We start from the raw sequence: 20,575 nt of genomic DNA, 5'->3' as shown, positions 1-20,575 counted from the left end.
AGTCAGAGCTTTAAAAAAGGAGAAGTCAGGTTGCGTTTGACTCACAGATGTTTGTGGTGTAATGCCACCACAAACCCAATGATTTTCACATGCTTGGCATTCTCTTAGATGGGTACACTGGTCATGGGACAACCTGGTGTCATGGAAAGCATTATACCACTAATTATACAGAAAAAAAGAAAATAATTGTAACACATGATTAGAGGATGACTTCTAGCAATGTGCCCTATGTACATAGAATCTGTATGTACTGTATGTTTCTGTCTCAGAGGTCAAGGAATTGATACAATCAGCATTTTACAAGCTTCTCTATAAGAAGTGACATGATCGTTTGGATTTTTGCCTAAGGGTACCGTTACACTAAGCGATGCACCAGCGATCCCGACAATGATATGGAGCGCTGGTGCTTCGCTAAGTGGTCGCTAGTGAGCTGCCACACAGGCAGATCTCACCAGCGACATAGCAGCGGTCGGGGGTCGCTACTTACCTGTCAGACGCGGCGATCCCGACGTCCTCCGCCTGCGTCCACGCGTCGCTCGTCAGCGCCACAGGAAGCCCAGCAGGAAGCGCCCGACGAGAAATGATCCAGGACGTTTTTGCGCGATCAGCGACAGACAGCGGGGGAGCCGGTCGCAGGTAAGTATCACATGTTGCGATATCGCTACTACGTCACAAAACCAGTGACGTTACAGCGATATTGCTAACGATATCGCTTTGTGTAACGGGCCCTTAAAGCCCTGGTGAATACAACTACAAGTATAGGGATGAGCAGCAGCTATACACGTTATAAATAGTCAGTTTGAAGATTAAAAGGGACCATGGCGCACCACCAAAATAATAGCATAAATGCCCTGGTTGTAGATCCATATCGCCCTTTCAGGAAATATCTCCTTCTTCCACAGTAGACAGTAAATTTGGGTGAGACTTATTATGTATGCACAAATTTTAGCAAACATAAATAGTTTATTCAAACCAGTATAAACACATATACCTGCCGGACGCTATAGAAAAAGGACCATTCGGAAAGACACGAATACCAAAGAGCAAAAACCCAATTAATTGGTCCAAAATCATGAGTGACAATATATAAAATATCTATCTGCAAAATCACAGTAAATTGATACAACAAGCATGTACAGTACATTGCAAAGTACTACACTGCAGAGTACCATACTACAGACCAAGTACAACTCATAGTAATGAGGAGGAAGTAAGATTTTGATAATTGAAAATGTATAAAGAATGGTAGCAATCATGTGAGTACATATATACCCCCCAAAAGAGCATGAATTTATCCTGTCTGTGCAGTCCACATGGTAGCTTCCCTGTTATGAGCCAGATTGCGTCTATAGCGAATTAAGTAAATAGGAAGAGCATTGATGGTACCGCGTCAAATCTGCGGGCAGCAAGAAATATAACATGCTTGAAAACCGAAAGTATAATATCTGTGGGTCCAGTAAATGCGTGTGGCACCCACACCGACGCATGTTTCTGTTTAAAGCTTCATCAGTGGGTGGCGTCAAGCTGGGGGTTTGAGGTATAAAACGAAGCCATAGCCAATATAGACAGACCGGATGCATGATGATGCATCCATCACCAGGGGAAGCCCAGAAGTAAGCCAGTACCCGTGTCATGTGACCCGCCACATCAGGCCATGAGAGAGTCACACGACCCGTGCATGCGACCAATCTTGATTGGAGTTGATATTTTGAGGATCTCACTGCAGCCACTCTACTCTAGACAGTTCAGTACTCAGGTGACTTGAATGGAGCTGATATTTTAAGGACCTCATTTTAGCCACTGTACTCTAGACAGTTGAGTGCTGAGGTGACTAGAATGGAGTTGCTGGAGCGAGGTCCTCATAAAATCAGATCCAATGTCGATAATCTACCTATGAGATGACTAGATTGGAGTTAATTCCAAGAGCTTCTCATAGACTCCACACGAGTGGTCTCATCTGGCTTTTTAATTTTTTTGTAATTTTTTTAGGTAATTGCTAAAGTTTTTAATGGAGCTAACATCAAAAGTCATACATGAATTTTTTTACACTATCAAATTTATTATGTATTTCTATAGAGCAAAATTCTTTTTTTTGTCGAGTAATAAAACTTGTATTCGTCACAACGCTTGTCGGGTGCCTTGGGACCAGGGGCTCCTTCCCTGTCCCTAATGCTAGTGACTCCCTGGCTCGCCCTGTTCCCAGGATTACTTCTCATGGTGACGACACCAGGGTCACTTACCCTGCCTTAGCTCCTGAATCGGCCCTCAGTCTGTACCCTTCCCCCACCCAGGGAAGAGGGGAGTAGTAGTGTACTGTAATACATTAACCAGACTAACGAGATAATATGAACAGGGATAAAGGAAAATACCAATCATACAAATGTACACACATAAACAACAGAGGTAAACACTGGGGAGTGGAGAATCGGGTTAAACCACAGTAGGAGAAGCAAGGGAATTATCACACACTCAAAGCCAATTAACAGTCACAGATAAATCCACCAAATGTCTTCTCCAATAACAACCATCAACAACTTCCAGAAATGCAGCAACAGCTATCTGACTATGAGTGCTTGCCATGGCCCAGATTATATAGGAGATGGGAATGGTTAAAAGTGCACAGCTGAGAGCCTTAACACAAGAAAGCTTTCAGGAGCTCTCAAATGAGCAGATTAAACCCCTGCACTGTTAAAAGAAACACACCATTTCATATGAAGGCAAAGTGCTTCTATTCAGTGCAGGACTAGGAGAAATCAGATGCTGCGGTCTTCCGGCTCCTCTCTGTCGCGGTAAACCTGTGACAGACAGGAGTGACATTGCTGCTGCAGTGTATAGAGCTAAGCTGTCATAAGAGAGGTCACATGAGTTCATCAGTGTCACGTCTCCGTCAGATTTGGGGCCTGCTGTTCCGGTCGCAGCCACTAGGAGGCGCCGGACCGCCACTTCGTCGTCAGACTCGGGGACGGCTGTTCCTGCCTCGGCCACTGGGAGGCGCCGTGGTTCTATTACGTCGCTGTCAGACTCAGGGCCTATGGTCCCAGCTTTAGCCACTAGGAGGCGCCGGTCTGTCACGTCACCGTTGGATTCGGGGACTGCTGTTCCGGTCACGGCCACTAGGAGGCGCCGGACCGCCACTTCACCGTCAGACTCGGGGACGGCTGTTCCTGCCTCGGCCACTGGGAGGCGCCGTGGTTCGCCCGTGAGTTATGGTGGTGACAGAGAAGTGGCTCCTGCGCAGGCATCTGGTGGGCGCAGGCTCCGCCCCTCTGTCAGTCGTCAGGGGGTTACTGCATCACCATCTAGCCTGGTCCTGGGGGCGGCCCTAATGACATCACCAGTCCAGGAACCTGTGAGGGATGACCTGATCCCTCAAATACCTTGGGACTGGTCTTGCAAGCCGCTGGATATATTCTTGGTTCCCCTGTGTGCTACTTAGTGATTGATTTCTGTTTGACTCTGACCTCAGCCTGGATTTCTGACCCCTCTATTGCCTGATGATTTTGTACTTCTGCTACTCTCCTGGTTTGTGACCTTGGCCTGGATATTCTGACTCTGCTACTTCCTAACCATTCTGTACCTCTGCCGCCCTCCTGGTTTTTGACTCTGACCTTGGCCTGAATTTGACTATTGCCTGCCGTTTTTGTACTTCCCTCTGACGACCGTCCTGCTCTGGCCACTGCTCATATCAAGATAGCTACCTCCTGGGCTCTGTTGTAAATCCAGATCCCTGTATAGGGGTAAAGGGTATCAGTGTTTCTTGGGGTGTTGTCTGGCTGCAGCCCAGAACCGCAGACGGACGTTACATTATATCCGGCCATAAAATTAACTGCTTCTTGTGTATATACCCAACATATACAAAAGCAGTCTCCCTGAATTTTTTTTTTCCATCTTCTGACTGAGCTGATTTTTGGCCTGAACATCTGGTGCACTGCACAGCCTGGAAGATCACTCTCATTTTTCTGCACAACTATGCGGCAGTCTGGAGTCTTCAGGGAGAGAGCTGCACCTCAGAGATCCATGCTCCTGGGACGTCGGCCTCTGAGCAACTACTCTGGCTATGGTTGCCCAGGGGCTCAGGTATTGCCCGCAGATGCGGCTAAAGTTTTATTGCCAATTTCAGTTTCATGTTGTCAGAAAACGCTGTGTTTAAACGCGTATGTGGATAGTGGCTCTGAAGGAAATTTTATGGATTCTTTGACTGCTAGGAATCTGGGTGTAACACTACTAAAACTTAATGCCCCTATTAAAACCACGGCTATTAATGGCACATCCATTATTCAGGAGGGGGTTAAGTTTGTTACTGCCAAGGTTGCTATGTCTGTGGGAGCCTTACACACTGAGCTTGTGTCATTTTTTGTGATGGACAATTTATCCTCTGCAGTTATTCTGGGTATGCCGTGGTTACGCCAGCACAATCCTGGCATGGACAGGCACTTGGGTGACGTTGTACGCTGGAGCCCACAGTGTCAGGAAAATTGCATATCCCTAGCAGTAAACCAAGTTAAGGTTAAAACCCTCCGCATACTGTTTGCTTTCAGAGATTTTGAGGCTGTCTTTTCTATCATAGAATCGGAAAAGCTACCCCCTCACAGAGAGTATGATTGCCCTATTGATCTGATTCCGGATGCCCGTCTCCCTAAGGGAACAATATTTAATCTCTCTGGCCCAGAGAGTCAGGCCATGAATGACTATATTGCAGACAGCTTAAGAAAAGGGTTTATCAGACCGTCCATTTCTCCAGTTGGGGCCGGGTTCTTCTTTGTGGAAAAGAAGGATGGTGGTCTCAGACCCTGCATTGATTATCGGGAGTTGAATGCAATCACTATAAAAAAACAGTATCCGCTTCCACTCATCCCTGATCTTTTTAATCAGCTAACAGGAGCCCGTTGGTTTACTAAACTTGACCTCCGGGGGGCATATAATCTGGTCCGCATAAGAAAGGGAGATGAGTGGAAAACGGCCTTTAATACACCCCTTGGCCATTTTGACTACCTGGTAATGCCGTTCGGACTCAGTAACGCACCTGCTGTATTCCAGCACTTTGTTAATGATATTTTTAGAGACATTTGCGGGGTGTATGTCGTGGTGTATTTAGATGACATTCTGATTTACTCTGCTGACCCTGTGACACACTCTCAACACGTCTGTTCTGTGCTACAGAGACTACGTGAACACTCCTTGTTTGCTAAACTGGAGAAATGTGTCTTTTTTGCTGAGGAGGTACAGTTTTTAGGATACATGGTTTCAGGTAAAGGCTTCCGCATGGATCCTGCCAAGGTCCAGCCTATTAAGGCTTGGGTGCAACCCAAATCGCTGAAAGCGCTGCAGCGATTTTTGGGGTTTGCTAATTATTACCGCAAGTTTATTAGAGGTTTCTCAGAGATTGCCAAGCCACTCACGGATCTGACCCGGAAAGGGGTGGACGTGGCCAATTGGAATCCTGAGGCAATTCAGGCGTTTTCTACGTTAAAAGAGTGCTTTGTGGCCAACCCGGTTTTGGTTCAGCCGGATCTGGACCGTCCATTTATTGTGGAGGTGGATGCCTCTGAAGTCGGAGTGGGAGCAGTGCTATCACAAGGCACTACATCCCTCACTCAGCTTCGTCCATGTGCGTTTTTTTTCCCGCAAATTCTCTCCCACGGAGAAAAACTATGATATAGGGAATTGGGAGCTATTGGCAATTAAATGGGCCTTCAAGGAATGGCGTCACTTCCTCGAGGGCGCCAAACATAAGATCACGGTAATTACCGATCATAAGAACCTGACATACCTGGAATCAGCAAAAAGTTTAAATCCTAGAGAAGCAAAGTGGGCATTGTTTTTCTCTAGGTTTAATTTTATAATCACCTTCCGCCCTGGTACAAAAAATGTGAGGGCCGATGCCCTCTCTCGCAGTTTCTGCCCCTCACAAGCTGAGGACTGTGAACCAGTTCCGATATTGGCCACTGGGATCGTTGTGTCCGCAGTGTCTTTGGACCTTCTGGAGGAGATCCGTAAATCCCCAGAACAAGCCCCTGACACTACGCCACCCAACAAATTGTTCGTTCCACCTGCGTTTCGCCTACAAGTGCTTAGAGAATCACATGACTCTGTCTTGGCAGGCCATCCTGGTCTCAATAATACCGCCAGATAGATAACTAGGAATTTTTGGTGGCCGACGGTGGTTAAGGACTGCAAAGAATATGTTTTAGCATGTGAGGTCTGTGCCCGCACCAAGTCCTCCCATAATCGCCCTGCCGGCTGGCTCCAGTCCTTGCCCATCCCCGAGAGTCCATGGACCCACGTCTCCATGGACTTCATTACGGACCTGCCGTCCTCAGATGGAAAAAACATGTATCTGGGTGGTGGTGGACAGGTTCAGTAAACAATGTCATTTTGTCCCCCTGTCGGGGTTACCTAACTCGGAAACGCTGAGTAAACTGTTTATTGTACATGTGGTACGTTTACACAGTGCCACGGTCAATATTGTGTCTGACAGGGGTACCCAATTCATGTCAAAGTTCTGGAGGGCGTTCGGTAAACGCGTCGGTATTGAGCTATCTTTTTCATCGGCTTACCACCCTGAAACCAATGGTCAAACCGAACGTGTCAACCAGGCTCTGGAGCAATACCTTCGCTGCTACGTCTCAGAACACCAGTCCGATTGGGAAGAACATCTGCCACTAGCCGAGTTTGCCCTAAGTAATCAGTATCAGGATTCCATTAAGTCTACCCCCTTTTTCTGCAACCACGGGCTGCATCCGCGCTTTGGCTCATTCTCTGCCAGAATGTCGGAGCTTCCTGGGGTAGAGGAAAATATACATCATTTAAAAACCATTTGGTCTGAGGTAAACTCGAACTTGAAAGGGGCCCAGGTTAGACAGACCTCGGCAGCGAACAAACGGCGATCCAAAGGACCACACCTGGGAGTTGGAGACAAGGTTTGGCTCTCCACCAAAAACATCAAGCTCAAAGTACCATCTGCCAAACTGGGTCCCAGATTTATTGGTCCATACGAGATTATAGAGGTGATTAACCCGGTGGCCTTCCGTTTAAAACTCCCTCAGTCTTTGAAATTACCCAATGTCTTCCACAAGTCTCTCCTCAAGTTGTATCACTCCCCAATTCACCCTGTCCCGTCCCCTCCTCCTCCCGTTTCGGTCGGAGGGTCCTTGGAGTATGAAGTCCAGGGTGTCCTTGACTCCCGCCTTGTAAGAGGGTCCGTACAGTATCTGGTACACTGGAGGGGCTACAGCCCGGAGGAGAGGTCCTGGGTCCCTGCGAGGGACATCCATGCCAAAGCACTAATTAGAAGGTTTCACCTCCTTCACCCTGACAAACCAGGTTTTGAGGGTCCGGAGGCCCCTCTTGGAAGGGGGGGTACTGTCACGTCTCCGTCAGATTTGGGGCCTGCTGTTCCGGTCACAGCCATTAGGAGGCGCCGGACCGCCACTTCGCCGTCAGACTCGGGGACGGCTGTTCCTGCCTCGGCCACTGGGAGGCGCCGTGGTTCTATTACGTCGTCGTCAGACTCAGGGCCTATGGTCCCAGCTTTAGCCACTAGGAGGCGCCGGTCTGTCACGTCACCGTTGGATTCGGGGCCTGCTGTTCCGGTCACGGCCACTAGGAGACGCCGGACCGCCACTTCACCATCAGACTCGGGGAAGGCTGTTCCTGCCTCGGCCACTGGGAGGCTCCGTGGTTCGCCTGTGAGATATGGTGGTGACAGAGAAGTGGCTCCTGTGCAGGCATCTGGTGGGTGCAGGCTCCGCCCCTCTGTCAGTCGTCAGGGGGTTACTGCATCACCATCTAGCCTGGTCCTGGAGGCGGCCCTAATGACATCACCAGTCCAGGAACCTGTGAGGGATGACCTGATCCCTCAAATACCTTGGGACTGGTCTTGCAAGCCGTCGGATATATTCTTGGTTCCCCTGTGTGCTACTTAGTGATTGATTTCTGTTTGACTCTGACCTCAGCCTGGATTTCTGACCCCTCTATTGCCTGATGATTTTGTACTTCTGCTACTCTCCTGGTTTGTGACCTTGGCCTGGATATTCTGACTCTGCTACTTCCTAACGATTCTGTACCTCTGCCGCCCTCCTGGTTTTTGACTCTGACCTTGGCCTGAATTTGACTCTGCTATTGCCTGCCGTTTTTGTACTTCCCTCTGACGACCGTCCTGCTCTGGCCGCTGCTCATATTAAGACAGCTACCTCCTGGGCTCTGTTGTAAATCCAGATCCCTGTATAGGGGTAAAGGGTATCAGTGTTTCTCGGGGTGTTGTCTGGCTGCAGCCCAGAACCGCAGACGGACGTTACAATCAGTAGATGAGCTTCAGTGATCTCACTTACTGCATCTCCGCTGTGTGAGAACTTTATCACCACAGCACATCAGTGACTGCTCTTAAAATCATCAGGATTGTCGTGGGACATTATGGATTATTATTGTCTCGGCGGACAGGTGAGGAATATTGTTTATTTTAATTTTGTAACAGGGGACCTTGGCTTCAGAGGATTAGGCAATGGCATGAATATGATTTAATTTAAATTCAATAAAGTAGTCTGTGTCATTATTTCAAGTAAAGGACTTCATTCTGGGTGTTTTTTTTATAATTTCACTATGGGGTTAGTAATAGGGGTGTCTTATAGATGTCTCTCCATTACTAACCTCTGGGCTTGATGTCACATGACAATACAAAGGTGACATCAACCCCCACAACTATTATCCCACATGCCACCATAACATGGCAAGTGGGAAAGCGAGGCTAAGCACCAGATTTAGTGCATCTTATGGGTGCTCCATTTCTGGGGCGGCTGAGAGCTGATGTTATTAGTCTGGGACGGGGCCAATATCCATTCCCCCTTCCTAGGCTATTCATATCAGCCTGCAGCTGTCTGCCTAGTCTTTGATGGTTCAATTTTATAGAGGTACCCAACATCAATTTTTTTCTGGGATCCCCCTGTAAACTTGCCAGTAAAGGCTAAGAAGCTGTAAGGTGATATTAATATTCTGAAACCTTTATGGACATTTGCTCCTTCCCAGAATATTAACATCAACCCTCAGCCATCATGTTTCCATTTGCTGGTTATGAAAATTATGCTGGAGCCCACCCAAATTTTTTTTGTCATTTTATGTAAAAATTAACAGGTATCGCCTGTGCAAGCTGATTTATGCCAGTAGATGTATGATTACAGCCTATGTAGGTTCATTCTGTTAACGCTCCTACATAGGCTGGTGACAATGTGTGTTTATTTACTTACCAGTTTAGTAATGAGAGTGTCTAGCTGACACGGCTTCATTACAAAACCTAGGGCTTGGTGTCAGCAACCCAGCTCTAATCCTATTACCCTGATGCCGCTGCATCAGAATGAAAAAGAAGGCGTTGAACCAGGAAATTACATCACAAAACTTTTTTTAAATATTTTTATTTAGCTCAAAAAATCATTAATTACTGTACAAAAACACATGCAAAAACGTGGCAAAACCCCTTCTTTTTGCTACCAAGAGATTCTTATTTTCAACTCTACAGCACATGAAAATCGCCAGAAATAAAATATTAAAAAACAGTTAAAAATAGAAAAATGCTGGCTTGTAAAAAAATGCTATGAAATTCATGATGGTTTTTTACAAGCCATGTAAAAATACAAAAACTGTCCAAATACTGAACATGTGAATATGACCTTAAAAAAAGAAATTACTAAGCTTCTCCTATACTTTGCAATCTTAAACATGTACAGCACACGAATGCCCTCTGTGTGCTGAACGTGTTTTACATGGACCCATAGACTTGTATTGGCCCTTGTCATACATGCTGCCGGTAAAAAATGGCCAGTGTCTCCACGTGGTTTACATGGAGACATGGTCTAGACATGTGCATAGCAACATAGGTTGTAATGGGTACGTGTGGTATCCGTGAAAAAAAACAGATGTAACACGTACAGGAAGCACGGACGTGTGAAGGGGGCCTTATAGAGTTTAAGTAAGAATGGAGTGTTAGGGCCCCGCTTCAATGTTCCAGCGATCCCACCAACGATCCGACGTGGATGGGATCGCTGGGACATAGTTAGCTGATCGCTGGTGAGCTGTCACATAGGCAGACTCACCAGCGATCAGGACCAGCGAGCACGCTGGTATCCAGGGTAAGCAGCGTGTATCTAAGCGCCGCGTGGCTCTTAGTTACCCGCTGTTTACCTTGGATACCAGCTCCCAGCATCCGCTGTATGGCGCTGGGAGCTCGCTGATCGTTGGTCTCTCGCTGTCACACACAGCGATGTGTGCTGCCCAGCGGGAAACCAACGATAGATTTATGACCTAGACCATTAGGCAACGATTAACGATCAGCCAACTGATCGTTGATCGTTACTACGTGTCACACGCAACAATGTCGTTTTGACATCGCTGCAATGTCACCAAACTGGTGACTTTGCAATGATATCGTTCACAATATCGTTGCGTGTAACGGGGGCCTTTAGTTATACGAAATGTCTCTACCATGTACAATACTACATCTACCTTTTATCGTTAAAGCACCACTCCAGCAGGTTTTTTTTTCATTTCAGTACTGGAGTGGTGCCACCAATGTAAGTTCAGCCATCTTCAGCTGTTCCCGGCACCGCTCCGGTTCTGATCCGCCATCTTGCGACTGCAACTTCTAACTGACCAGAAGTCAGAGGTCAGAGGTAACGGACGCAATCTCTCTATGTACAGTTGTGGACAAAAGTATTGACACCCCTGTAATTCTGTCAGATAATACTCAGTTTCTTCCTGAAAATGATTGCAAACACAAATTCTTTGGTATTATTATCTTCATTTAATTTGTCTTAAATGAAAAAACACAAAAAGAATTGTCCTAAAGCCAAATTGGATATAATTCCACACCAAACATAAAAAGAGGGTGGACAAAGTATTGGCACTGTTTGAAAAATCATGTGATGCTTCTCTAATTTGTGTAATTAACAGCACCTGTAACTTACCTGTGGCACCTAACAGGTGTTGGCAATAACTAAATCACACTTGCAGCCAGTTGACATGGATTAAAGTTGACTCAACCTCTGTCCTGTGTCCTTGTGGGTACCACATTGAGCATGGAGAAAAGAAAGAAGACCAAAGAACTGTCTGAGGACTTGAGAAACCAAATTGTGAGGAAGCATGAGCAATCTCAAGGCTACAAGTCCATATCCAAAGACCTGAATGTTCCTGTGTCTACCGTGTGCAGTGTCATCAAGAAGTTTAAAGCCCATGGCACTGTGGCTAACCTCCCTAGATGTGGACGGAAAAGAAAAATTGACAAGAGATTTCAACGCAAGATTGTGCGGATGTTGGATAAAGAAAAAATGAGAAATCGCTGGTCAACTTTTAACCCTTTATAACTTCCTACCATCCTACCAAAAAATTTTTGGTTTCAAAATTGTGCTGATGTAAAGTAAACATGTGGGAAATGTTACTTATTACATTTTTTGTGTGCCATATATCTGTGATTTAAGGGCATAAAAATTCAAAGATGGGAAATTGCAAAATTTTAAAAATTTTCACCAAATTTCCGTTTTTTTTCACAAATAAACACAAGTTATATGAATGAAATTTTACCACTAACATGAAGTACAATATGTCACAAGAACACATTGTCAGAATCACCGGGATCCATGGAAGCGTTCCAGAGTTATTACCTCATAAAGGGACAGTGATCAGAATTGTAAAAATTGGTCTGGTCATTAACATGCAAACCACCCTCGGGGGTAAAGGGATTAAGTTTATAGAGTAGGAAAAGACACATTTTCTTCAATATTTTGAATCAGTGTGAATCATCGTCAATCTGCTTCATCTCTGAAACTACTTATTAAATGTGTTGAGACAGTTCAACTCTATCTTGGATATTTTTGCCTATTTTAGCTGTCTGATTCCTCCCCGCAGCCATCGGAGGGTGTTTTGTTATGTAATTACAGTTGGCTGTATTAGGAGATGACTCACTGGTATTTCTATGGGAGACACAAAACAAAGCAAAACAGATTGCAACACAAGACCCAGTGCTTGGCTGTTCTCTGTCTTGGTCTGTAATTACAGGTGCACACAGGCTGGGAGATGTATATAGCAGCAGTACAGCAGTCATCCACGTCTTTGTATTGTACTTTGCTGCCTGTTAGCTAAAGAGAATTTTGACTGTGAATCTGAAACAGGTTTCATAAAGCTGTGACCTGATCCAAAGCCAGCGGGCACACAACCCATCTGCACCATGTTTGTTAGATGAGTTAATGTAATAATTATAGTAACATGCATATTTTAACCATTTTTGTTGTTGCACTTTTCTACTTGTATGAGTAGTCTAGCAATCACTGACTCTCTTCCCTTCATGACTTGTATTGAAAGCAAAAAAAGAAGCAAAAAAAAAACACTAGTACTAAAATATTGTTTTGTAAAAATGCAACAAAAAGGCAGAAAAGATGCTCTTAACAAAATGCATGTAAAAATACCAGAAATAGAGGGGGCAATTCATTAAGGTATTTAAACCAGAAATCTGGCCTAAACACCTAAACACCTTAATAGGTTGCAATATTTTTGGTGTAGGTCGGAAGTTTCGTAAAAATATTGTCAATATTGGAATTTACACTCCAGTCCCAGCCAGTAACATCAATATAGGCGTAGAACGGGTGGACAAGGCAGGATTTGATGCAGTCACGCCCTCTTGTCAATTTCATCATGTTACCGCAGCTAAAAGTACTCGACTGGCATACATTTCTAGTGATGGCACATGCTGTGTAACAGATGCACCTAATCCATCAAGGACCACCCATCACTTAAAGGGAATCTGTCACCCAATTTTTGGCAAATAAGCTGCGGCCACCGCCATCAGGGGCTTATCTACAGCATTCTGTAATGCTGTAGATAAGTCCCCGATGTAACCTGAAAGATAAGAAAAACAAGTTAGATTATACTCACACGGGGATCCGTTCCGGTCCGATGGGTGTAGCAGTCCGGTCCGGCACCTCCCATCTTCATACAATGACATCCTCCTTCTTACTTCTGCCACGGCTCCTGCGCAGGCGTACTTACTCTGCCCTGTTGAGGGCAGAGTAAAGTACTGCAGTGCGCAGACGCCGGACCTCTCTGACCTTTCCCGGCACCTGCGCACTGCAGTACTTTACTCTGCCCTCAATAGGGCAGATAAAGTACGCCTGCGCAGAAGTATGGAGGAGGACGTCATCTCTGGAAGATGGGAGGCTCCGGACCGGACCGCGACACCCACTGCACCCGCCCCCGTGAATATAATCTAACTTGTTTTTCTTATCTTTCAGGTTACATTGGGGGCTTATCTACAGCATTACAGAATGCTGTAGATAAGCCCCTAATGGCGATGGCCGCAGCTTATAGGCCGAAAATGTGGTGACAGATTCCCTTTAATGACTCAGGTAAAAGTATTCCAGAGACCACTTCATTAAAGGCCCCGTCACACATAACGACTCACCAGCGATCCCGACAACGATATCAACGTGTCAGGATCGCTGGTGAGTCACTACATGATCGCTGGTGAGCTGTCAAACACACAGCTTCACCAGCGATCAGCACAGCGACGCCGAGCGCACGGCGTCTCTGGGTTCGTTAGTTACCAGCGCGCTGATGCAGGGAGCTGATAACTAAGGCAACTTTTGGCCATGGCATGTGCATAGTATTAAGCTGGAGTCACACATAGCGACTTACCAGCGATCCCGACAACGTTATCAACGTGTCAGGATCACTGGTAAGTCGCTATGTGATCACTGGTGAGGTGTCACACAGACAGCTTCATCAGCGATCAGCACAGCGACGCCGAGCGCGCGGTGTCGCTGTGTTCATTAGTTACCAGCGCGCTGATGCAGGGAGCTGGTAACTAACGTACACATCGGGTTTCTAAGGGACGCACGTCCCTTGGATACCCGATATGCACGTTAGTTACCAGCTGATCGCTGGTCTCCCGCCTGTCACAGCGATGTGCGCTGGCCAGCAGGAGACCAGCGACCAAAGAAAAGTCCAGGGCTTTCCTACAGTGATCAGCGATACCGGCAGGGGGGCCGGTCACTGATCGCTGCCACACAAAGCGATCTCGCTGGTAAGATCGCTGTTGTGGCACAAAACTCAGCGATCGCTATGTGTGACGGGGCCCTAAGTCTAGTGTGAGTCATCCCAGTCTTCATGAATCCCCCCATAGTGTGTTTGAAGGTGACATAACAGTCAACAACATCTAGTAGAGATAAAATTGGTTCTCACAGACTGGTTATGTTCCCACAGTGGTGTTAGTCCTGTAGTACTGGGGGACGCTGGTTGATGATTGTGTTCACCTGCACCGACTCTGTAGGACTCACAATACGATAGCACTTCACTAATAGTCTATGACACTATCAGATTCCTATCACATCTCTGTTGGCCTCATAGACCACCTGCTTTTCTCAATTCTTGGATGATAGCAATGTCTCCTTCCATCTCCATCAAGCCACTTTTCAACAGGTGTTGGTCTACATAGCCACTGGTCAGTCTGGACTCCCCAAGTTGGATTTTCTCTCACCTTGCATCATCTGGAGACATTGTAAGGAGGCGGACCGGGCAGCGGGTACCTGTATTGAGCTGGGTCCGGAACTGTCGAGGCTGCGTCCCATGTTGCCTGGGGGAAGACATAGGGGACCAGATGGGCCCCATGACCCGGGGTGAGGGGGCATGGTTAAACCGGAAGCAGAGCCGAAAGCGCACCAAGCGGAAGTTAGTTTCCTGTCGTCAGGGAGAGCGCAGCATGGTGAGCAGCGCTCTCCACACCCCAAGCATCAGCGCCGCAACGTGCTGCGGCCGACTTCCCTTTGACATTTGGGTGGGACGGTGAGATTGGAGAGCACCGTGTGCCCAGCTGAAAGTAAGACCGTGCTCGCGCAAAAGGCTGCACAGGATTATGGACTAGGGGCTCAGCAGGTAAAACAGGTGACCGCCCACTGCCGCCAGACGTTGGACCATTATCTTTGAGACCCCATCTCAGGACATTCCACCGGCCGTTCCCGGTACTACAACCCCCATCGGATCACCAGTGGCTGAGGACCTTAAAGACACTATAAGTTTGGTTACTGGACTGTTGTTAACTTGTTATATTACAATTTCTCCTTTTCAATGTAACTGCTTTCTCCCTGCGAGGAGTTCCTCTATTGTTCCAATTAAATTGTTAATTTGTTAACCCTTTCTCTGCCTCCCTTGCGTCACTGCATCCCGCAACCTGCTTGCAACATCTTGCTGGACATTCATATGCTCACATTGCTTGGGCGCCTATCTTATCACTTTTTGATGCTAACTATCCTTTTAAATCCTTTTAAATAGTGTCTAGAGCTCCATCCCCAATGTTACACAGCAGTGTCTATATACTTTATATTGTTGTGGTGTAGGAAACGAACAGAAGGGAAGGCATAGTTCAGAGGGCACCAGAGAGAATAAATATAAATGAGTAATGTTACTGTTCAGTCCTGGGAAAAGGGCACTCTACTGTTCTTGGAAATGTATAAATTGTTATTCCAGTTATGAAAATAAAGGAATTGATGGGGCATTTTAATGCAATTATATCACATGTTTTATTTAAAAAAAAAATCCCCTCTTACTAGACCAGCACAAAAAATATTGCTTTCTCATTCAGCTCAGAAATTGTTATAAAAAACATGTACTTTATTAATTAAGTGAAATATGTCATTTTAGTAGCGCTGTAGAGTTACTGATATATGCAGCAACACCCAATTCATTATTCTATTTACGCTTTTTTATCACTCACCTGTTTATTATATATTCTCACCTGTTTTTTTTTTTTTTTTTGCTTTCCGCTTTGTGGAAGGAATTTAGTGATTCCATAACAATGACGACATGCGCTGCTCATGGTGGGCATGCCGAAATCAGCCGCAAGTCTCTACACTGGCTATGGCAGAGGATGCCGCACATTTGCGAATGAGGAAAGGATAGAAGAATTGTTTCTTTTTTTAAAATGTGCTAGAGAAGAGAGGTATGTAACTCATCTCAACTTAGTTATTTACAACCATTACCAATTTCATGCCTGTCCTGTTTAAATTTAAAAATGTGACACTCTTTATTGTTCGTCACCTAAATAACAGTGTTCTTTCTTGTGGAAAGAGTCAAATGTTTACTGTGCCATCTGTATTATGTTTAATTAAAAATAGATACAAATACAAATTCGTTTTTTTTCTTACCTGTTTTTACTTTCTGGCTTTAGTTTTTTTAATTTCATTTTCTATACATGTTTATAGTGGGGACATCTTGAATCAGCTTCTGTTAGCAACATTCAGAGATGGCCACATGGACAATAAACAACAGCAGATAGGAGATGTTCATTAACGTCTATGGCAGAGTGTTCAAAGCCATGCTCTGTGTCCTGTGCAGGAAGTGGGATGAGGTAAGCTGTGATATCACCAACTGTGATTGGTAGATCCTGTCTGCTAGTATTGCAAGATGACAGGATTTTTTTTAATAGTAAAAATAATAAATAATATTATAAAAAAATTCAAGAAATAATAACATTAGCATAAAATCTAGATTTAAATAATAGGTCATTTTTTGTTACACAATCCAAAAACCAAAATTCCAAGACCAGCAAACCTGTTAGTACTGGTTCAATATGTAGGTGCACATACACACTGTAGCCACCAACAGACAATAACAATATGCTGAAACACCACAGTAAGTAAATAAATAGTAACTCATGTAAAAAATGTGGAGTACTCGGATTACATTTTTTAAGTAAAAAAAGTATAAATGTCATCCAACCGCAACAAGGTGTACCCAATCCGAATGGTCCATATATTTAATATTTTACCTCACTATGTACCAGTAGGCTTCAAAATAGACAAGGGCAGGACCTGTGTCTGACTGTGTTTGACACTTGTCCCTGCAAAGCTGAGTCAAAGCGTTTCACAGCTCAAGGAGGCAGCCATACCCCGAAATGTACTGAGTACAAGAAACTGAAACAAAACCAAAAAAACAGTGCCAGCACACGTTATAACAAGTGCAATGTGTCGGTGTACATGCAGCCTCTTTTTAACATATCTAGCAAACTTAACATTTCTCAGACTTTCTCTTTCCAGCGGCAGGCAGAACAAACTCTCTAGATAATTATAGTCAGAATCTTATTTTTGTTATTTAGCATCCCTTCAGTCATCCTCAGGGTTTGTTATTGTTTCCATTCTGAACATTCTGCCAGCTCTCTCTGTGCATCTATACTACAATTCCTAAAAAGCAGCATTGTATCTGATCCATAACTCACACATGACCACCTTCTGTGCCTGCTCACTCCACCAAAAAGCAACATCCTGAGACTCCTATCTGTCTCAAGAAGGTTAAATTGCTGCACATACTGTTGCTCCTTCCTAACATTCCTCCCCTTTACCTAGCACGTGCTATCCTGACCCTCTCCAACAGTCAGTAATATTACACACTATAATTTAACAGGCCCTGACACAGGCCACACACAGGCTTACTGCACCAATGGGGTACAAAGACTCATATAATGTATTAATATATTGTAAGGTAATCTAGTACTCTAGAGTGCCCAGCACCATCCTTTCAGGACAAAGTCACAAGTTGATAAGATTATTTGTCCTGTGCATTGCCTGCAATGTCCCTGTCCTCTCCATACTCTCCTTTTCTTCCTGTACACATCCCCTTGCTGAGGATCTAAGGCCACACCCTCCTTAACATCACTGATCAAAGTATACTGCAGACTTTCTGAATGATCCTTTCAAAGCACAGACAGGAAATCTCTACTCTCTGTGCTTTGAACAGTAGCAGGAAGTGTGGCGCCCCTGAGGCTCAGTCGCCACAGAGGTACTGCACCTTCTCCTAAGGTGTGGTGCCCCACCATCCAGGTAAGTTGGAGGCTCCTGAACACGCTCCAACACTCGCACCCCACACAATAGAGTAGTTCAGCATAACCATATTGCGGCTCTTTGCTTAGAGAGAAGCAGAGCATCTTTGGTGGTTCCCTGCTTGGAACACTAGACGTGCTGGGAGGTGGGTGGAGTTCAGAATATATATATATGAGCAGGATGGTTTAGGATGATGGCATAGTCTGACAGGAAGTCAGTGAGGAAGGAAGCCACTCGGGAGGAGTGGGGATCCCTGGAAGAAGGGATGGAGGAAGGAGTGCTGCAGCTGCCTCGGTGACCTGAGCCAGCTGGCACGGGAAAGGAAAGGAAAGAAGGAAAAGGACGTTGACCTGAAGCCTGAGCTTCCATAGAAGGGAAAGGACAAGTACGGAATGTACAGAAAGTTGTGGGAAGCAGAATGTGTTACAGTCCGCGCTGCCGAGATTCACAGATCACCTGGGATGCAAGATGTTATAACAGTGTACTCCTTTATTAAATAAAGGAGTACACTGTTATAACATCTTGCATCCCAGGTGATCTGTGAATCTCGGCAGCGCGGACTGTAACACATCCTGCTTCCCACAACTTTCTGAAGGTTTTTCCACGTGCGAGTGGTTGGTGGAGGTCCTGCAGCAGCTGATTCTGTGATATGCTCTCAAGCCAGTTGTGGGTTACACAACTGGAATAGGTGAGTGGAACTGTATTATACCGCTCATACTTCAAGTGTCACTAGTGATAGGGCACTATTGCGCCTCTTGTTCCCCCCACCATTTTTGTATTAAGTACGGAACGTAGGAGTATAAGGGAACACAGAGGACTTGAGTATAAGGGAACACTAATGGTTCTGCAGCAGACACCGGTGGACTAGTAGGCTGTAAATGTACTTCTCCCATCTAAGACTTGAGGGCACAACAGCAATACGGACAGAGAGCCGGGACTTAGGAGTAGAGAGTCCCCGAAGCAGGCTACAGCTGTTTGCCATGCAAGTAGAGTTCTTGGGAACATCTGTCAGGAGGATCTCCAGTGTAACCCAGTACTGGAGATCTTCACACTTAAAGGCACTATAGAGGAGACGTTCAGGAAAGGCACATAAGTTGGCGGAGTGTGGAAGGGAGCTTTCCATCTTGCCTGGAGGTTGACTGTGTAGTTCCCTTGTGTGAACAGCGCCCTATGCGGGCCTTTATTGTGCAATTTTATACTAGGCAGTCACCCCCTCCAGGAATGGGTATGTGGAGAGTGGCTGTTAATTTGGTATTTTGCACCTGTGTTGCTAACATCTTGCTTTATGGGCAGGGCACCCTCAATGCATCCCAGGGTGAACACCCCTCATACGAGACCAAACGTGTTTGGGCTCGGCTCCACCCTGAAAATTAATATACAATTAGTGAGGTATTAGCTGATATTTTGGCCAAAATACTTGAGCCCATAAACTGCGCCAAAGTTCCTCACGCTTACGGGTCCCTACACTAAAGTGTATTTTGGCCAAAATATCAGCTAATACCTCACTAATTGTGTACTTTTTGCACTATATTAATTTTCAGGGTGGAGCCGAGCCCAAACACGTTTGGTCTCGAATGAGGGGTGTTCACACTGGGATGCATTGAGGGTGTGCTGGCCAGCCCGCCTAGTCGAACAGTAGTGGCGTGACTAATAGGCTGTGAGCCAGACACTGTGTAGTTCCCGTGTGTGAACAGCGCCCTATGCGGGCCTTTATTGTGCAATTTTATACTAGGCAGTCACCCCCTCCAGGAATGGGTATGTGGAGAGTGGCTGTTAGTGTTGAGCATTCCGATACCGCAAGTATCGGGTATCGGCCGATACTTGCTGTATCGGAATTCCGATACCGACTTCCGATATTTTTTCAATATCGGAATTCGGCATCGGAATCGGAAGTTCAAAGTTGATTGACAGACTGACGTCATCATGATGCGCGGTGTGTGCGCATCATGATGCGCCGTCATTTCGGGCCTTCCGGGGGTCTCTGCCGGCCTGCCGGGGGGCTGTGCCGGCCTGCCGGGGGGCTGTGTGGACTGCCCGGGGTCTGTACCGGCCTGCCGGGGGGCTGTGCCGGCCTGCCGGTGGTCTGTGCACCCTGTGGGGGTCTGTACCGGCCTGCCGGGGGGCTGTGCCGGCCTGCCGGTGGTCTGTGCACCCTGTGGGGGTCTGTACCGGCCTGCCGGGGGGCTGTGCCGGCCTGCCGGGGGGCTGTGCTGATGTCCGGGGGTCTGTGCAAGCATCGTCCGATGGGACTACAAGTCCCATCGGGCGATGCCTGCTACCATGACAGTGATTGACACATTAGCCAATGATGGGACAGTAGTAGTCCCATCATCCGGCTAATGTGTTAAATGTTAAAAAAAAAAAAAAAAAAATACTACATACATACTACATGCATGCTACATACATACTACATGCTACATACATACTACATATATACTACATACATACTACATACATGCTACATACATACTACATGCATGCTACATACATACTACATGCTACATACATACTACATGCATGCTACATACATACTACATGCTACATACATACTACATATATACTACATACATACTACATACATGCTACATACATACTGCATGCTACATACATACTACATACATACTACATGCATGCTACATACATACTACATATATACTACATGCATGCTACATACATACTACATGCTACATACATACTACATATATACTACATACATACTACATACATGC

Source organism: Dendrobates tinctorius, unplaced genomic scaffold (genome assembly GCF_039654945.1).
Source record: "Dendrobates tinctorius isolate UK_male_01 unplaced genomic scaffold, ASM3965494v1 ptg000098l, whole genome shotgun sequence".
In the NCBI taxonomy this organism is placed as follows: Eukaryota; Metazoa; Chordata; class Amphibia; order Anura; family Dendrobatidae; genus Dendrobates; species Dendrobates tinctorius.
Note: the sequence above shows the minus strand (reverse complement) of the source record.